Source organism: Sciurus carolinensis, chromosome 8 (assembly GCF_902686445.1).
Source record: "Sciurus carolinensis chromosome 8, mSciCar1.2, whole genome shotgun sequence".
Classification (NCBI taxonomy): Eukaryota; Metazoa; Chordata; class Mammalia; order Rodentia; family Sciuridae; genus Sciurus; species Sciurus carolinensis.
Window position 1 is genome coordinate 146,466,622 of NC_062220.1, and position 15,275 is coordinate 146,481,896.

General features: G+C 38.1%; 1 pseudogene; it reads left to right on the forward strand.

Moving 5' to 3' along the window:
* The first annotated feature begins 14,872 nt into the window (after positions 1 to 14,872).
* Positions 14,873 to 15,113, forward strand: LOC124991139 (40S ribosomal protein S27-like; annotated as a pseudogene).
* The last annotated feature ends 162 nt before the right edge of the window (positions 15,114 to 15,275 follow it).

The following is a 15,275-nucleotide window of genomic DNA, read 5'->3' on the forward strand; positions in this document are numbered from 1 at the left end:
TACTGTGTGGGATTTGGACAACTTCTTAATCCTCTGTACATGAATAACTCAGAGTTATTACACAAACTTGACTCTACTGAAAATCATGTCTCTTTCAAAATTATCATAATTCAGACTTTTCGCTAGTTCAGATAGACTTTTTCCCAATCAACACAAATTATTGGGATTTTATTTCATGTTAAAAGAAACTAATGTGTTGCTGGGTACAGTGGTACATACCTGTAATCCCAGTGACTTGGGGGCTAAAGCAGGAGGATTTTAAGTTGGAAGCCAACTTTGGCAACATGATGAGTCTCTGCCTCAAAATAAAAAATAAAGACTGGGAATATAGCTCAGCAGTAAAGTGTCCTTGGGTTCAATCCCCAGTACCAGGCGGAAAAAAAAAGATACTAGTGTGCATTTTTGCTCTTCCAGGAATTGAACAAGATTTTCTAAGTCTCTTTCAAAATCAGGTTGAAGGAACCCAGACACCCCCTCCCCAAAAAAAGACCTTATAAATATGATGGCATCAAATTAGAAAGCTTCTGTACAGCAAAAGAAACAAGAATGTGAAGAAAATACCTACAGAATGGGAGAAAATCTTTGCTAGCTACTCTTCTGACAGAGGATTAATATCCAGAATATATTTTTAAAAACTAAGAACACTTAACAGCAAAAAAATCCCCCCAAAAAAGCAAAATAATAACCCAATTAATAAATAGGCAAATGAATCAAAAGATACTTCTTTTTTTTTTTTTTTTGGTACTGGGGATTGAACTCAGGGGCACTTTACCACTGAGCCACATCCCCAGCCCTACCCCATCCCTATTTTGTGTTTTATTTAGAGACAGGGTCTCACTGAGTTGCTTAGCACCTCACCATTGCTGAGGCTGGCTTGAAACTCACAGTCCTCCTGTCTCGGCCTCCTTAGCCACTGGGATTATAGGTGTGCCCCACTGTGCCCGGCTCAAAAGACACTTCTCAAAAGAAGAAATACAAAGAGCCAGGAAGTACATGAAAAAATGTCCAATGTCATTAGCAATTAGGGAAATGCAAATCTAAACTACACTGAGAGTTCATCTCCAAACAGAATGGTAGCCATCAAGAATCCAAACGATAAGGGGCTGTGGCAGAGCGCTTGCCTAGCATGTGTGAGGCCCTGGGTTTGATCCTCAGCACCACATAAAAATAAACAAAAATAAAGGTATTGTGTCCATCTACAACTAAAAAAAATTTTCTTTTTTTTTTTTTTTTTGTGGTACTGGGGATTGAACCCAGGGCCTCATGCTTGCAGGGCAAGCACTCTACCAGCTGAGCTATCTCCCCAGCTCAAAAAAAATTTTTTTTTTTTTTTTTTTTTTTTTTTTTTTTGTGGTACTGGAGATCGAACTCAGGGCCTTGTGCTTGCGAGACAAGCACTCTACCAGCTGAGCTATCTCCCCAGCTCACCCAAAAATTTTTTTTTAGAAAGAACATAAACAATAATAAATGCTGGAGATGAGGTGGAGAAAAAGGAACAATTTTACATGGAAATCAGCATGGAGTTTCCTCAAAATATTAGGCATAGAACCACCATATGATCCAGCTATACTACTCCTCAGTATTTATCCTGAAGAATTAAAATCATCATACAGTGAAACATGCATACTCATGTTTATAGCAATCCAGTTCACAATAGCCAAACTATGGAACCAGCCTAGGTGTCCATCAACAGATGAATGGATAAAGAAAACATGGTATAGCATGGATTGTGGTGCATGCCTGCAATCCCAGTGACTTGGGGGGTTGAGGCAGGAGGATCCCATGTTCAAAGCCAGCCTCAGGAACTTAGTGAGGTTCTATCTCAAAATAAAAAATAAAAAAGGGTCTGGGTATGTGGCTCAGTGGTTAAGTGCCCCTGGGTTCAATTCCAGAGTTGGGGGAGGAACTGGGTGGACTAGGTGAATATGATCAGGAAAAATATTTTAGGTAAAAGATCTGTTATTTGGGAAAAAATGGGGAAGCGTAAGAGGGCCAAGACAAGAATGATAGTAGGGAGAGAAAAAAAAAATCGGCAACAATTGTGTTATCTCTTCAAAGGTTCTGGAGTAATATCCATTTTCTTCTTAGATGTTGTAATTAGTCATTTTCTGATGACACAGCTTGGGGGTTTAAGCAAAAGAAATGTACTTTCTTCCAGTTCTAGAGGCTAGGAAGGTCAAGGCCAAAGTACTGGTCAGTTCAGGTTCTCCTGAGAACTCTCTTCCTAGCTGCAGAGGGCTGTCTTCTCACCATGTTCTTACACTGTGGGGAGTGAGAGTTTGCTTTCTCCTGGTCTTCTTCTAGGGACATCAATCCTCATATATCCTGTTAGATCAGAGCTGTCCCCCATGACCTCATTTGACCTTAATTTCTTATTAAAAGACTTATCTACAAATATAGTTAGAGCTTCAATCTATGGATGGGCGAGGCACAGTTCAGTTTATAGTATTTTCCAAATTTTTCTGTGGGAGGGAGTGGGTACTGGGAATCCAACCCAGGGGCGCTTGACCACTGAGCTATATCCCCAGTCCTTTTTATTTTTCATTTTGGAACAGGGTCTCTATAAGTTGCCTTGAACTTGCTATCCTCCTGCCTAGGTCACCCAAGTGGTGTTTACAGGCATGCACCATCATGTCCAGCAACATTTTCCAAGATTCTGTGAGGAGCATTCATTACTTTTATGAGTGTTTGCTTTCTGCAGTGCTAGGGTTTGAACCCAGAGCTTCAAGCATGCTAGGCAAGTGCTCTACCACTGAGTTAGATCCACAGCCCTGTTTGAATATTTTAAAAGACTGAAATGGAAGGAAAGGGGGTACTCCTAGAGGTACTCAAAGGAGTTGGTGATCCAGAAGAATGTGAAATTACTGCCTAAAGTTAAACTTAGGGACAGGGAGCCTTTTAGATGTACAGGTCAGGCAAGAGTCCCAATTCGAAGGATAGGGTGGTGAGTTTCTCTGTTTCACCTGAAGCAATGACAAGGTCTCAAGTGTCTGCAAGAAAAGTCATGAGGATGACCATAAAAACAAGGCTGGGGACACTGGACAGGTCAGATTATCTCAGAATCTCCCCAGAAAGATCAGGTTGAAAGCAGATCTGACCACTCCAACTAGGATGATTACTTCCTCCTTGGAATTAATGGACTATCAGTCCTTGCCACTCATTTGGCACATCTGCATGTATTTATTCATTCATTCTGGAATACTTTATGAATACCCTTGGTTCAGTATCACTCAGGGTGGGGAGTACATAGACCAGATTTGGGGTTCAGCAGTGAGTAGGGAGGAGAAAGAAGAGATGGAGATTAATGCAAGAACCATTTGGGGATTTTCCCCCTGACAAATTTCAGACACCTTCAAAATTATGCCATTGATGGCTAATATGTCTCACACAAACGATAACTATTCCTTCTTCATGCAAAAATAAAAGATGTCAATATAAAAATGAAGATAAAATGTATTGGCAAACAGGTGCCAAGCACTGGCTGTGAAGATAACTGAGCATTTCATGCTTTTCCCCATTGATGATGAAAGTAAATGTTCAGCTAATCTCTTAATTCCTCTACAGTCACCCTAGAGTGATAGGAAAAAGATGGTAATCATCTGAATTTGATTCTTCCTTCCAAGTACAAATTATCTTGTGAACATCAATTACAGGACTTTATCTTTTTTTTTTCAGATAAAGCATTGAGGAGGAAATTTAAGTTGGAAAACATTATGTCAGTAATTTTCTTTTTCTTTTTTTCATTTTTTTTTTTTTTTTTGCAGTGCTGGGGATTGAACCCAGGGCCTTGTGCATGTGAGGCAAGCACTCTACCAACTGAGCTATATCCCCAGCCCCAGTAATTTTCTACATATAAACATTAGTGATTAAATAAGCTTGAAAACATAAACATGTTAGGGAAAGTTAGAATATTATGACCACACTATATGGAAGAGTTTGGCAAACTTTTCCTAAGACCAAAATGAAAGACTAATTCTTTAGTTCGTAATTTTTCAAAAAATTGAGATGAAGTTCACATAATATGAAACTAACCATTTTAAAGTGATCAATTCAGTGATATTTAATATATTCATCATGTTGTACAACCCCCACCTATATATCTTATTCCAAAACATCTCTATCACCCAAAAAAGGAAACCCTAGACCCATTAAACTCCCGCTCTCCAGAGCACCTAGAAACCGCCAATTGACTTTCTGTCTTTGTGGATTTACCTATTGTGGATGTTTCATACAACTGGACTCATACACTATATCATTATGTGTAATATTTTGTGTCTGGCTTCTTTGACCTAGCATGTTTCCTATGTTCATTCATGTTGTAACATATATCTGTATTCATTCCTTTTATGGCTGCATAGTATTCCATAATGTATCTACAACAACTTTTTATTCCACTCCTCAACTGATGGACATTTGTGTTACAAGTATCTTTTTGGCTATTATTTTAGTGCTGCAAATAACTTTTACAAACAAGGACTTGAGTAGCTGTTTTCAATTTTGGGGTTATATACCTAGGAGTGGAATTGGTAATTCTCTAAAGAATTTCTCATTGCTCTTAGAATATAGCATAGTCTAGGCCTGAGCTGCTTGATGAAGCAATTTTTTTGACATAAGCAAATTCCTTTAGCAGGGTAGAGGAATTCTGTATATCAAGAGCTTCAGTCTAATATATTCATCAGATAGAAAAAAAAATTATCAAGAGATCTGCATGCAATATATTTAAGAAGATATTTGAACTGGATGTGGTGGAGCACACCTGTAGTCTCAGCCTGGGAAACTTATCGAGACACTGTTCTAAATAAAAATAAATAAAAATACGTTTGAAAATGTACATTTGAAAGGTTGTTGCTGTTTTGGGTGTCAGGCACTTAACCACTGAGCTATACCCCCGGCCCTTTTTATTCTTTATTTTGAGACAGAGTCACACTAAGTTGCTTAGGGCTTTGCAAAGTTGCTGAGGCTGGCTTTGAACCATGATCCTCCTACCTCAGCCTCTCAAGTTGCTGGATTTACAGGCATAAGCCTCTACACACAGCCACTTTTGATAGTCATAGTAGCTACCTTTCATATTCAACAATCAGTTCCAAACTAGACACTGTTGAAAACATGTTTATTTATTAAAACACTATTTGTCCCTCGCATATGTAACACATTTAGCTTGGTGAAAAAATGTTCAACTCAAGACAAATAATGCATAATTTCATTATATACAGAATCTAAAGAAATTGAACTGATAGAAACAGCAGAAAGTTGATTGACCAGATGGGGTGGAAAAATAGGGAGGGTCAAATGATACAAAGTTTCAGATATAGGAGGAATAAATTTTGGACATCAAACATATAGCATGGTAACTCTAGCTAATAATAATGGATTGTGAATCTGAAATTTGCTCAGAGAACAGATCCTAAGTATTCTCAACACACACACACACACACACACACACACACACACACCCGCACATGCGCGCAAAGGAGCTCAATGGGATGATGGACGTGTTAAATAGTTTGTGATGATCATTATAAATGTATATGTATACCAAAACATCACAGCATAACCTCGAGTATATACAATTTATTTGTCCATTATACTCTAATGAAGATGAAGGAAAAGAAAAAGAAAAAATAATCAGCTCTGGGCTGGGGTTGTGGCTCAGTGGGAGAGTGCTTGCCTATCATGTGCCGTGTTTGATCCTCAGCACCACATAAAAATAAATAAACAAAATCAAGATATTGTGTCCAACTACAACTAAAAATATATTTTTTAAAATCAGCTCTACTAAAAATAAAGGAGATGCAAACCAAATCATGAAAGATGATATTAATTAGATGTAATATTAGTCAAGATATAAATAAACTGATGAGTAAGTGATAATCATGGCACAAAGAATCATGTTAGCTGGGGGCAAGCTTGTAATTCTAACTACTCTGAAGACTGAGGCAAGAGGATCTCAAGTTTGAAGGAGCCTGGGCAATTTAGGGAGACCCAGTCTCAAAATAAAATTCAAAAAGGGTGTACACCTGTAATCCCAGTGACTCAGGAGGCTGAAACAGGAGGATCATAAATTCAAAGCCAGCCCAGGCAAAGTAGCAAGACCCTGTCTCAAAATAAAAAAAATAAAAACAGCTGGGGATATAGCTCAGTGGTTGAGTACTCCTGTGTTCAAGCCCCAGCATAAAAAAGAGAGTATTGGGTCCTTTCTTTGCAAAATTGATAGGTTGATAGGAATGCAAATTGATACAAACTTTCCCTGGACAAACTCTATAGTTCATATCAAATTCCTAAAAAATGTTTATATTCTTTGAGTCCATTTTCCTTTCTGGGCTTTAAGAGAATAATCATGAATATTTATGACACTTTATGAATTCATCATTCATTGAAGTGTTCATTATAATGAAAAATTGGAGGCTATCTAGAGTCCATAAATAGGGACTTGGTGACATAAATTATGGTTCATTCATAGGAAGGAATATGGTGAGGCCAAACTATTTTGTATAAAATATGTAATGACTTGGAATAATGTTAATGTCATGATATACTTCTTTTTTTGGGGTGGGTACCAGGGATTGAACTCAGGGACACTTGACCACTGAACCACATCCTCAGCCCTCTTTTATATTTGATTTAGAGACAGGGTCTCACTGAGTTGCTTAGCACCTCACTTTTGCTGAGGTTGTCTTTAAACTCACCATCCTCCTGCCTCAGCCTCCCGAGCTGCTGTAATTGCAGGTGTGCTGCACAGTGCTTGGCATGACATATTTTTCTAGGATATATATATATATATATATATATATATATATACACACACATATATATACATATATATATTTAAATATATAAATATTTTAAAGTTGTCACTGGACCTTTATTTTACTTATTTATTTATACGTGGTGCTGAGAATCAAACCCAGTGCCCCACACATACTAGACAAGCGCTCTACCACTGAGCTACAACCCCTGCCCCATGATATACTTTTAAACAGAAAATAATACGTACACTACTATAACAAAATTTTCCAAATGGATCTATGCATAGAAAAAAGTCAGCTTCCCTGCTCTAGAATAACACTATGCACCTCATGTAATGGTTAGAAGAATAAAATGAAAATATCCAAGTTCTAATGCTTCTCCTGGTGCTTAGGTTATCTAAAGAACTCTATATATATCCTGAGTATCTGGAACTACAGGTGTGAGACCCTCAGTAAATGTTAACTGTCACTATTATAGTTGTCAAAGGATGTACATCAACATGCTAACAGAAGTTATCTTTAAGTGGTGGACTTGTGATTTTTTTTTTTTTGGGTGCTAGGGATTGAACCCAGAACCTTGTGCTTACAAGGCAAGCACTCTACCAACTGAGCTATCTCCCCAGCCCCTGGACTTGTGATTTTTTAATTTTCTTTTGTATGCTTTTCAGTAGTTTTCACAATTAACATTTTAATTTCATAATCAGAAAAGTAAAAGAAAGCATTAAAAGAAAAAAATAAGACTTTAGTCTTAATTACTATCTTTACAGCCATCTCTTCCAGCAAGATAATTCTGTTCAGGATAAATCTCATTTCCCAGGGAGAGTGATTTCATAGTGGACACCATCAGGTTTGGATATTTTGGAACAGCACCCTAATGTCTGCTAGTGCCTCTTCAGGTAAGAGTAGATGTAAACAGCTCTATCAAACAACTGAAAAATACTTCTATCAAGACAGTTCTCCAGCACACACACACACACACACACACACACACACACACACACACTGGAATGCAGATTAAACCCAGGGACACTCTATCACTGAACTACATCCCCAGCCCTCCAATCCTTTTTATTTTTATTTTGAGGCAGGGTCTTGCTGAGTGGACCAGGCTGCCTCGAGCTTGCAATTCTCCTGTCTCAGTCTCCCGAGCAGGGGGATTACAGGCATGTGCCACCAAGCTCGGCTTCTGTGTGATATTTTTATTCCTAGACATTAAAAAAAAAAAAAAAAAAAAAAAAAAAAAAAAAAAAAAAAAAAAGACGTGCAGAGTACTGCTTTAGAGGCTGATCAAGAATTTTAGAAATTCAGGGATTAGGACAGATCTGGATATTCCTTCCCGCACCTCCCAGTAAGCACTAGGAACTAAAAAACTCAATGATGAGTCACAATTTACAGAAAAAAACAAAAAGCAAGAGAGTTGCATTATATCATTCACCGACTTTTTTGACACCCTCTTTGCCTATTCTAGTAACTCTGTATGACTCAGCCAGGCATTTGAGGTCGATTCAAAGATATTTTTCAGAGTGACTACAGATGTGGATTTTTCTGAACCTAAGTATTGGAGTTTCAGTTTTGAGACTTTAAGTTCACACCCAGAAATAAAAGCGTCAAGGGAAAATTCCAAGAACTTTTCTCTGGTTTTCACTTCCAATGCATGTACTTCAAAGGAAAATGCACAAACCATTCACGGAGATTCCTCTACTTAACATTGGGTAAGGTGGGGAAGTCCCCAGATTTCCCAGCATTTTGGTTGGGTGAGACGGGCACTATTTTCAGCCAATGAAACAGCTCCTATTTCTCAGCCACAGTGATTGGTCCAGTCATAGGCACATGACCCTTGTTAGGCCAATCAGGAGCAACCAGATTCAGTCATGGGAGTTTTTGGACACTATTTCCCATTGAACAAGAATGGGAAATGTTGTGGGCTCAGAGCTGGTGGCTCCCATCTAGACCCTTGCGTGGGAAAAATTTACTCGAAACTGGAACCTACATGGCGAACTTGGAACTTGCGAAATTGGGAAATAAATTGAATTCTGGTCTCAGTGTGAAAGCGCTATTTTAAGCTTGGCCTCAACGAGTCTTGCTGAATTGGCCTGTTAGTCAGTTCTTCCACCCTCTGTTTTTGGTGCAAGCATATTTGGATCGGTCACTTACAACTAAACAATTCTAACTGACATAGAAGGAAAGAGTGTAAAAATTCATAATCATGGGCAGGGGTAGCTCAGTGATAGAGCACTTGCCTCACATTTATGAGGCACTGGGTTCAATCCTCAGCACCACATAAATAAACAAAATAAAGGTACAAAAATTAATAATCATAATTAATTGAAAATACACTTCATTATTTAAAATCAGATAGAACTGTTTCCCTATATTGATAATGTATACATATCTCCAATTGTGGCTACTTGAACAATGTGCTGTATCATAAATAATTTTAACATTCTTCTCTTAAGTCTATTCTTCACTGCTTTAAGCAACCTAACCTGGGTTCATTCCCAGTACCAAAAATAAATTTAAAATAGACTTAACCTAGAACTCTTTCTACTTTAGTGTTTTTTCAAGTGTCAAATGGTGGAATAATAAAAGAGGCCATTCTAAAGAGCTAACTCAGAACTGAGGCAGTTAAAACAAAAACATCTTCAATGCAAGGCTGGAAGAGCTATATGTTGGAAATCTTGCCAAGGGTGCTCAAAAGAAAAAAACCATTTTATTTTGGCAAAGACATAGTCAGATATGAATATGATATTTGGGAATATCATTCAAATTCATGGTCTATAATCATGGTATATAAAATTGCTACAAGTATTGTGATCCTAGAAGGTGTAAGGGTTTCAGAATGAGGCTGGATAAAAGCTTGACATTTGGGGGAACAATTAGGAGATGTGTATATACTTGTATGACTAAATGAATGTGGTGATTGAGTACTAATCTTTTTAGCTTGTACAACCTGAAACTGGAATTTTTAAAGCAACTCTCCTTATTACAATATATTCATCCTACTGTTTGCCTTGTTCCTTTATCAATTGACTTAATGTTTGTATTTCAGTGTGTCTATCCAGTTTGGCTATAAACAGGCATGAGCGTCAGCCTGTCTGCCTTGGATTGTAAACTTTAGAGGGGAGAGACAGGGTTTAGCTAATTCTCTCTGTGAATCATTTAGCATGACATAGCAGGGCACACAATTATGGATTTAATAAGGGTGTTGATTTTGATCTTTAGAATGAGGCTTAGTCCCATTTATTATCTTCTTGATCCTGCCAGTACTTCCCAAGAGTGTGGGGCAAGTTGACTTGATGTACTTTTAATACATTGTAAAGCTTATGTTAAATAGGGTAACAGATCTGTCAGTGATGTCTATTGGTAAATGTCTGAAGTTTTGTATTTTCCCACTTCTGTAGCTGTTTGATGTGATATTTATATGTATATAAACTTGAAATAAATGTTTTAAATTTTGATTCACTTCACGTGAAACTCAAAATTTGTGTTATTCAAAGTGATAATGTTTAAATAGAGAATTACAAATCTTCATCTGAACTTTTACCAATTGTTGTTGGGAATGGAATGCTTAACCTTTGAAACTTGAAAATTACTTATTCCTATGATTAGAGTTATTCTGGAAATTGGACCCAGGGCCTTGTGCATGTTAAACAAGCACTCTATCCCTAAGTTACAACCAAAGGCTTTTAGTTTATTTTTTTTTAACATATTTTTTTAAATAGTTTAAAGTTATCAATGGACCTTTATTTATTTGTGGTACTGAGGACTGAACCCAGTGCCTCACACATGCTGGGCAAGTGCTCTACCACTGAGCCACATCCCCAGCCCTTAATATCTTTTTTAGTTGTTGATGGACACAATACCTTTTATTTATCTATTTATTTTCATGCGGTGCTGAGGATCAAACCCAATGCCTCACACATGCTAGGCAAGTGCTCAACCACTGACCTACAACCCTAGTCCATAACCAAAGGATTTTAAACAGGAAAAGACAAGGTCCAACTATGGTATAGGAAGCTAATTTGTTCTCAGGGTGGAGCATGGATTGTCAGAGTAGGACTAGCAGAGGAAGGAAGGAGAGTGGAGCTGTTGCAAGAGACATGGCCTGAGCAAAGGTCAGAGGCCAAGGGGATGAAGAAGTGGATCGATGTGGGTGGCACAGAGGGGATGGAGTTGCCTGGACATGGGATTTAGGGAGAAAGTGAAGGATGACACTCAGATCCTTGGTATGGTTTCTATACACCAAGATGAGGCACCCAGAAAAAACAGCAGAGTAGGAGGGAGGCGGGGTAAAGAGAGGATGGATTTATAGGCAGCTGAAGATGTGGATGGTTAGGACATAGGAGACTGGTTGACAGATCTAGACTTGGGGGCTAGGGGTGTGGCTCAGTGGCAGAACATTTGCCTAGCATGTGTGAGGTCCTGGGTTTTATCCCTAGTACTACCAAAAAGAAATAAAAAAATCAAAACAAAACAAAACACCCAGATCTAGACTTGGAATTCTTGAGAATGATTATGGTATCTGGAGTATCAGGGCCCACTGGATGAGGTCATCCAGGGAGAATCTATAGAGTGAGAAGTGGAGAGGCCCAAAGAATTCATGTGAAGATCACAGGTCAAAGGATGCGTGGAGGGCTGGGGATATAGCTCAGTTGGTAGAGTGCTTGCCTTGCATGCACAAGACCCTGGGTTCAATCCCCAGCACCGCAAAAACAAAACAAAACAAAACTACACAAAGGATGCGTGGAGGAGACCGAGGAGAAACCACTGAGAGATCGAGAGGAGACATTGAGAGAGAAGAGGACCAAGACAGCAGGTGACAACAACATCCAAGGGAAGAGACATTGTTTGCATATGTGCTGATTGTTTGCATCAATGGTTCTCAACTGGAGTGATTTTGCCTTTTAGGGCACATTTGGCAATGTCTGGGGACATTTTAGATGGTCACAACAGGGAAGGGTGCTACTGGAATCTAGTTTTTAGAGACAGGGATGGTGCTAAATATCCTATAACACACAGGACGGCCCCTCCCCTCTCAACAAAGTATCAGTATTGCCAACATTGAGAACCCTGGTGAAAATGTTCATATTTTCCTTAGTATAATGCTATGTACAGCATTATTTCAGAACCATATTATTTTGTTTTGTAGTAGCTAACAGTCTATTATGTGCCAGGTACTTTTGAACGCACTTTTAAAAACAAACACTTAGCCAGATATGGTGGTGCACACCTGTAATCCCAGCGACTGGGGAGGCCAAGGTAGGAGAATCACAATTTCAAGGTTGGCTTCAGCAACTTAGCAAGGCCCTTAGCAACTTAGTGAGACCATGTTTCAAAATAAAAAATAAAAGGGGCAGGGGATGTGCCTCAGCGATAGAGCATCCCTGGGTTCCAGCCCCAGTTAAAAAAAAAAAATCTGAATTCCATGGAGGAAGTGTTCTGACCCTGCATTTATTTCATGGGAAGTGAATTGTTTCTCTGTACTCTTCATTGTTGACAATCACCATTAAGAGGTTGTGAATGCAGATTTACTGTACAAGAGTAAACTTGTTTTGCAAGATCTCTATATTAGAAGAATAAAAGTACAAGTGAACCTGACGTTGGACTGGGGATAAGAGAGTTGGCAGCTATTCTCACTTTCATCACTGCTCACTGTTCACTACGCCTCAGGGAAGAGAGTTCAGTAGTGGTTCAATTTCCCAAGATATATATATATATATATATATATATATATATATATATATATATATATATATGAGAAACCCTGTTGTGCCTAAGGAGGATCATGGAGGGGGAGCTTGTAAAATTGTCTCTACCTTATTTCTTTTATTCTCTGGAAACCACTTTAAAGTTCTGTTTCATTTTCAATTTTTTTCAACCATTCAGCAAAGTTGAAGACATGGGCTGCCAGTTAATAATCCTTATCTCCATTTTACAGATGGAAAAATTTAAGGCAGAAAATTACAGTTTCAAGGCAACGAAGTAATTCACTGGCAGAATTCCACAAAGATTCCATGAGCCCAAACCAAAATGATTCTCTGGAGCCATCTGTTCTCCAGTGGCAGAGATGGTTCTCTAAAGTGCAATAAGTATTTGTTGAAGCCATTTTTAATGTAGTGGAAGTCCAACAACCCCTCCAGGATTCAGATGAGTCCTGGCTTAAGCAATCAAAATGAAGGGGTACATTTTCATTCTACCAGTGAGTAGACTTTTAGGACTTGTCTACAACTTTGCCAATGCAAACTCAGGTTAAACCAGGATGGTCTTTTAAATCATAAAAGTTAAGCAATAGCTACAAAGAAGATGGATCATTGTGACTAAATTAAATAGTTATGCTTGTGAAAGTGACCAAGGACAAATAGAACATCGTGAACTAGCTCAAATTCTCAGATACCTTCATCTGGCTCATATCTAGGCAACCAGAGTCATGCACCCATTTAACGATGTGATTTAACTCAGATGGGGGGTGGGTGGGGAGTGGGTAGAGAGCCACAAGTTCTGGAGATGAGACAAGAATGACAGAATGTAGAGAACTGTTAAATCAGGTGATGGGTACATGGGGGTTTCATTATACTAATCCATTTACTTCATATATATTTGAAATTTTCCACACTAAGTTTAGTGCAGCAAATTGTTAACCAACTTGCAAAAGACTCATATCTTTCTCCTGTGACTTAATATTTTGAGGGATTCAGTTGCTAGACTAATAATGGTGAGGGTTCTGCCCTATTAGCTTATGAAGACATGAGATGTAGAAAGAGATTATTCAGTAACTTAAAAATTAAAACAATAAAATTTCTGCTTCTTCTTTAATGTGTAATAGGGTTCTAATTTTTTTTGTTATTTTTGTTCTTTTGTTTTTGAGACCAGCTCTCCCTATATTGCAAAGGCTGGGATCAAGCAATCCTCTTGCCTCAAGTAGCTGGGACTATTGGTACATGCCACTGTGCCCTGAAGTTATTTAATTGGTTTTTCGAACATTGTGAATTCAATAAAATAATTTTCAGGAATACATGTTTAAACACATCACACAGTACCCCATGTATATGGACACTATTTATATTTTAGCGTATCAGTGAAAATTAATTTAAGTTAAAAAAAATAAAAGGAATGATTTTAGGGATTAAATAACAAAGCAATTCAAAGAACAGCCCTACAACAACCTAAACAAATAGTTGAGCTGCAATAAATTATCCCACATGTTTTGGCAATTCAGTTTTTTGTTCCTGAAATACAATGTATTAGGTTGTTATGATTATAAGCCAGCGAGCCAAATTTTCCTGAACTACAATTGGTACAATTAGTACAAATTTAAAAGAAGGCTGTTGTTCCACAAAGTTTAAAACAAAGACAATAATTTTGATTACATAAGACATCTCTTTTATTGAAATTGTGTGCTGTTTAAGCACAAAAATTTTTCAAGCTTCAGGTCTCCAAGTACTTAAGAATTTTGAACTCGTGTGTACTCTATTTACATCCTTATGACTTAAAAAAATATTCCTTCTCCAATCTTCCAGAAAAGAATAATTAATTCAGACACTGGGGTCTTGTTTTATGCTAGGCACAGATCTAATTATTTCCCAATAATTGCACTGTTTTAAAATGTTCCCCAATACTTACATCTCTCCCTGCCCTTGGTTGTTTTAATCCCTTTCCGGTGGCCGCTCTTCAGCTGCATTACATTTTTGTATTGGCGTCACTCAGTAGTAGTGTGCTTATCATGCTTGAGGTCCTGGGTTCAATCCCCAGCACCAAAACAAAACAAAACAAAACAAAACAAAATTTCATATTAATTGTTCTTCAATGTTATTATTATAACAGCTTTATTGATGTATAATTCACATAGCATAAAATTCACTCATTTAAATTGCACAATTCAAATTTTTACTATATTCACAGTTTGGCAACCATTCCCACAGCCAATTTTAGAACACTTTTATCATTCAAACAGAAATGTGAGCTGGCCAGTCGTGCATGCCTATAATCTCAACTACTTGGGAGTCTAACCCAGGAGGATTGAAAGTTCAAGGCCAGTCTGGGCAGCTTGACAAGACTCTGTTTCAAAAACAAAATTTAAAAAAGTGTTGGGGGGACCTTTCTGGTGGTGATGATCTCCCCATGAGAACATGCCTCTTGCAAAAGACTCCTTCATCCCTCTCCAGAAGAAAAGAGGAAACACAAGAAGCGCCTGGTACAGAGCCCCAATTCCTATTTCATGGATGTGAAATGCCCTGGATGCTATAAAATAACCACAGTTTGTAGCCACGCACAGTTTTGTGTGTTGGCTGCTCCACTGTCCTCTGCCAGCCTACAGGAGGAAAAGCAAGACTTACAGAAGCATGTTTCTTCGGGAGGAAGCAGCATTAAAAACAGCCAGAGTCAAGATGAGTGGGAAAACATCCCAATAAACAGATTTTGGATTAAAAAAAAAAAAAAAAAAGTCGGGGGCAAAATGTTGGGCATAGTGATGCACTTCTGTAATCCCAGTGATTTAGAAGGCTGAGGCAGGAGGATAGCAGGTTTGAGACC